The following is a 6000-nucleotide window of genomic DNA, read 5'->3' as shown; positions in this document are numbered from 1 at the left end:
GCTGGAATATTAGGGGACTAAATAGTAAAGGGAAACAGAGATATTTGAAAGAAAGAGTGAAGAAAGATAAGCCAAGCATAATGGTAATTCAGGAAATAGAAATGGAAAGCCAGCAGCTAGCAGAAACTGTAAAGAAATTGAAATTAGGATACGAGGTTATGGCCCTGGATGCAGTAGCAACAGCAGGGGGTTTGGCTATCTTGTGGAACCCGGAAGAGGTAATTTTTGAACATTGGTTTAGTCTGCCTAGAATCCTTTCAGGCCTGTTTAGATTAGTGGGGATGGGGGAAAGAATCCTTATCACAGGAGTATATGGACCCCATAATTATAGAGAACGGAAAGATTTCTTGAAGAATATCCACACTATGAGAAGCTTAATTCCGAATACCCCGTGGATAATAGGAGGGGACTTTAATATGATAAGGAATCTAGGAGAAAAGAGAGGGGGAATAAGGAGGGAGGACCAGAATATGGAGGAGTTCAACGACATGATTAGGGACCTGAGGTTAGTAGATATTCATACAACGAATGGGGTCCATACCTGGAACAATCGAAGAGGAGGACAGAATCAAATTGCTTCTAGACTGGATAGATTCCTGCTTTCAGAGCAAATTTTGAATCGTGATGTGTTTATTGAAGCTAAAATCCTTCCTAGCCTTGGTTCTGATCACTGGCCCATACGATTAGATATCGATATCAAGAAGGTCAAGGGGAAGAAGCCCTTCAGGTTCGAATCTTTTTGGCTTAGAGACCCACAATTCATAAAGAAATTGGAGGATTGGTGGAATCAGAGCACTATCAGGGGTAAGGGGAAAATGCATACTATACAATTGAAGCTCAAGGAAATTAAAAAGAGAATAAAAGAATGGAATAGGAAAGAATTTGGGAACATTATGGAAGCAAAGCAGAAATTAGAAGGAGAAATGGAGGAAATCCAACAAAAAATAATCTTGGAAGGCAGGGACGAAGAGAAGAGTAGGGAGGAAGGAAGAATAATAAGTCAGCTGGAAGAGAGAAGGAAACAAGAGGAGATTTTGTGGAGACAAAAATCAAGGATAAAATGGTTAAGGGAAGGAGAAAGGAATACAAAATTCTTCCATCAAGCTATGGTCCAACACAGACAGAGGAATAGAATTTTTTCAATTAAAAATGCTGAAGGAGAAAGAGTAATAGAACAGGAGGATATAGAAAAGACTCTAGTTGATTACTTTAAAGGGATCCTAACAGAAAACCAAAGGGATAGAGGAGAAGCCATAAATAATATTTGCAGGGAGATACCAAGAATAGTAACTGAGGAACAAAACAAGGCATTAATGCGGGCAGTAACCTTGGAAGAATTAAGAGAAGTAGTGATGAATATGAGTAAGAACAAGGCTCCAGGTCCGGATGGGTATACAGTGGAATTCTTCCAGGCTAGTTGGCACTTTATGGGAAAAGAGATACTGGAGGCTGTGGAAGAATCACGAATGAGACAGCGAATATGGCCTGGAATAAACTCGACCTTTCTGACCCTGATTCCTAAAAGTAATACCTCGGAGGAACCACAGGGCTTTAGACCCATAGCCTTGTGTAATGTCATCTATAAGATTATATCCACTCTGATTGCGAAAAGGTTGAAACCTCTCCTACCCAACTTAATTGCGCCTGAACAGACTGGCTTTGTGGAGGGTCGGCAAATCTTGGATGGTATAGTGGTATCTCAGGAGGTGATACACTCCCTAAAGGTGAGAAAACAGAAAGGGATGCTAATGAAGTTGGATTTGTCCAAGGCCTATGATCGATTGAACTGGGACTATCTCAGAGCGGTTTTGGGAGCTTTTGGTTTTGAGAGCAGGTGGATAGCATGGATAGTCAGCATGATCTCTACTCCGAATTTCTCAATTTTGGTCAATGGTATTCCTACAGATACGTTTAATGCCACCAGGGGTATTAGGCAGGGGGACCCAATTTCTCCGTTCTTATTCATCTTGGCTATGGAAGGATTAAGTAGAAAACTCAAAAAAGAAGTAAGTGAAAGGAGAATCAAAGGAATAAGGTTGTGGGGGAATAATCTGATCATCACACATCAACAGTTTGTTGATGATTTGATGTTATTTGGAGAAGCGTCGCTTAAGGAGGTGAGAAGTTTCAAGAAGGTCTTAGAAGTCTTCATGAGCGCATCAGGTATGGAGATTAATAACGATAAATCTTGTACTTTCATATTTAATTCACCTGAGGCTATCAAAGCCCATTTAACCAGAGTTCTAGGTTTTAGACAGGGAGAGTTACCCACTAAGTATTTGGGTATCCAACTGGATATAAACCCTAACCGCATAAAGAATTGGCAGAGTTTGTTGGAAAAGATCAGGAAAAGATTAGCTAGTTGGTCGTTCAGATTGCTGAATATTGCAAGCAGAATTGTCCTATTAAAATCGGTCTTATTATCTATCCCCATATACCACCTATCCATTATGGCTGCTCCCAAAGGAGTTTTTTCCAAAATGAGAGAAATACTGGGAAAATTTCTATGGGGGGGTCCCAAGCAACAGAAGAAATGGACTCTGGTTTCATGGAAGAATGTAATCAAGAGGAAAGAGGAAGGAGGCCTCGGAGTAAGAGATCCTGAAATTGTAAATAAGGTTTTAGGGGCGAAATTATGGTGGAGATGGGTCCAGGGGGGAACCGATGTGTGGAAAAAAATATGGAATCAAAAATATGGCATGCCTGATACAACCGAAGGGCGTTTAAGAATAGAGGAAACTCCAAGAGGATCACAAATCTGGGATTTAGCAAGTAGAAATAGGGATATAGTTAGGAACCTTGCCTTCTGGGAAATCCGTGAAGGAAGCTCAGCAAGATTTTGGGAGGAAGGTTGGCAACAGCGTGATAATCTGGATAGGATCCAAACTCTTCATGAAGTCCAAGAAAAAGCGCAAAGAGCAGGAATGGAATATGTGAGGGACTATTGGAAAAGAGAAGAATTAAACGACATATGGAGAGTCTGGAAAAGACCGGAGGAATGGGATGACAATATAAGTCAGGAGGCTGGGCAAGTGTATACCAGAGAAATAGAATCGAGGAAAATCAAGATCAGAGAAGGTAAGGATATCCTTAGATGGGGTAAAGCGATGAAGGGTATGTTTACAGTAAAAGAAGCATACTACTGGGCAACGAAAGAGGAAAGAGAGGAGGAACCAATGGAATGGAAAAAGATTTGGGAAGGAAAATGGTGGCCAAAAGTAACATATTTCGTATGGCTGGTGTGCAGAGGGAGGATCCTGACATGGGACAATATTCAGAAAAGAGGAATGAATGGACCATCAAGATGTAATCTCTGTAGTAAGGAAATAGAAACTCAGGAGCACTTATTGAACAAATGTTTATATACTCAGAGTCTGTGGGAAGAAATTAGGGTACTCTTTGGTAAGACAAAAAGGGATCCAGATAACCTTAGGAATACTCTGCTTCAATGGGGAAAGGGGAATTTCCAAAGCAAAGTCGTAAGGAGAATATGGAATCTGGCGGTAGGTTTCGTAATATGGGAGATTTGGAAAGAGCGAAATCGAAGAATCTTTAGAGATAAAAGCTGTCAAGAATCGAGAATTTGGGATGAAATATGCAGGTCGATTAAAGAAACGGTTTTGTCTGAAGTTTGGGAGGAAGACGATTGGAAGTTGAACCCGGAGGAACAGAGAATAGTCTCAAAATTGAATATGGAATTTACGATGATCTACCCCAATACAGAGAGGAGAACCAGAAATGGCATGCAGAGCCCCAACCATTTCAGATTTCCCGGGGATCGACGGATTAAATTGAACTTCGATGGGGCCTCAAAGGGTAACCCCGGACAAGCAGGTCTGGGAGGCATTTTCAGAGATAGCAGAGGCAATACACGGTGGGTGTATGCTGAATGGGGAGGGGAAATGACGAACAACGAAGCGGAATTGTGGGCAGTACACCATGGACTCCGAATAGCAGTTAGAAACGGATATATGAATCTTGAAATCGAAGGAGATTCCCAAATCACGATAGATATGTTAAGGAAATTAAGGGATGGTAAGAGATGGGATCATGTAGCGAAGAGTTGGAGGACAGCAGGGATAATACAGGATATCGAGGGACTGCTGAGTAGGATAGAATATACAATAATAAATCATGTATTGAGAAATGGAAATCGCGCAGCTGATCTATTGGCCAATTGGGGAAGTGAAGGATCGAACAGGATAGTGGATGGTAGCTGGACATCATTAAAGGATGATCCAAGTTGGAACGAGCTAAATAATCTACTAAGTCAGGATCATAATGAAGCGACCGCACAGGAAAGGAATAATTAGTCGCCTCCCGATTATGGAAAGGAGGGGAAAGGACAGAGTAATCAATGATGGATCAGAGTGTCTGCAGGATCGAGTATATGAAGTTAAAGTCATGGAGGGTGGGATCAATCAACCCACGGGAAGAATGCTCATCCCAAGGAGGAAAGTGGGTAAGGTACCGAGGACGGGAGGTGGAATCGTCAGAGCGACAGCGATCGTTTCACATCATGATAGAGAAAATGGAACGCGTATTAATGAAGAGGACAGGCAGCAAAGAAGTTTCAAGAAGAAAAGGTGGCCGAGCAGGGATAAGATAGAGTCTGCATGCAGTCGAACGAAGCAAAGGAAGAAACCAGGAGTGAACCACAGCAAAGTGAGGGGGAGAGTTACGAAATTGCAACAGACGAAGGCAAGTAAAATGGCAGAGAACCAAGACAGGGGAGCAGGAAGGTGGACGAGAAGCAAGGTGGCAAATCCAGAAGAGAAAGGAAAGAGCTCAGTAGAGGAAACCTTGCAGAAGATTTATCTTACCATCCCGGACGAGTCGGAGGAAGAGTTTGACATCCGGAATTACATTTTAGATGAGGAGCCACGACGAGCAAAGGGTGGTAAAGAAGGTAAGTGGAAGGGGCACAAGACTGAAACGGGAGACCGGGAAGACGAGGAAGAGGGTCAGGAAGATGACGAAGAAGAGGCGGTTGGCAGACGAGGAAGGAGCAGAGGAACGCGAGGGCGCGTTAACCAGAGAGGCAGAGGGGGGACTGGAGGACGAGGCGGACGAGGGAGTAGGGGTGAAAGATCAGAACACGAGGAGGGAACAACTAGTGAGGTCAGAGGCAGAAAAAGAGGTAAGAAAGATATGAGGAAAAAACTACAGGAAGCAGAAGAAGCATATTATCATGATACAAATCCGAATATCAGAAGGATCATTGACCACTTAGAGGAAGAAGCCATGCAGGAGATTTCAGATCCCGAAATGGAAGATTGGGAGCGGTTCCTCCCTGACCCGGGGCATACGAGAGGAAGAATGTCCTTGTATAAACAATCGTTACATGTTTATTGGGGAATGAAGAGGTTATTGGCCAAAGCAATGGAGCAGGTGGCCATGGAAATGGTTGAATTGGCTCAAGGAATCCCCACCCTGAAAAAGGAATTGAAGAATATCCAGGTTACTCTACTTATGCAAGACAGAAAGATGGACGAGATTCTGCAGATGTTTAAAGCGAGCGGAATGGGAGTCAAGGCAGAGAGAGAGCCCAAGCTAGATACAATGAATCAGTAGAAGATGGAGCTGCTGCAAGGAGGTTTTTATATATTTCTATTTTGTTTTTTGGAATATTAGATGTTAATGACTCAGAGAAAAAACAGTTTGACTATAGTAAGAATAGACGGGTATTTAGCGTGGATAGATAGACTGGTAATATACTTTTTTTGGATGGCTTTTAAAAACTTCAGATGGTCAAGAAACCCGGTTTCCCTTAAGGGCGGGTTGAGACCTGCCTATATCTGTAATGTCTTTTATTTTCAGTAATGGAAACATAGAATATCGCCTCAGCTTACAAAAAAAAAGAGTGCCTATGTATCCCATAAAGGAAGACGCGTGAATTAGTGTCATTTTCCATCAACTCGGTAATACGAATTAAGGACTACTTCAAAATTGCCCCATGATTCAAAAACACTTTGACATTAATACAAGAAAAAAACTATG

The sequence above is a fragment of the Pinus tabuliformis genome, chromosome 9 (genome assembly GCF_031772625.1).
Source record: "Pinus tabuliformis cultivar Carrire ecotype Pingquan chromosome 9, CPIR1, whole genome shotgun sequence".
Lineage (NCBI taxonomy): Eukaryota > Viridiplantae > Streptophyta > Pinopsida > Pinales > Pinaceae > Pinus > Pinus tabuliformis.
This window is presented reverse-complemented; position numbering follows the sequence as displayed.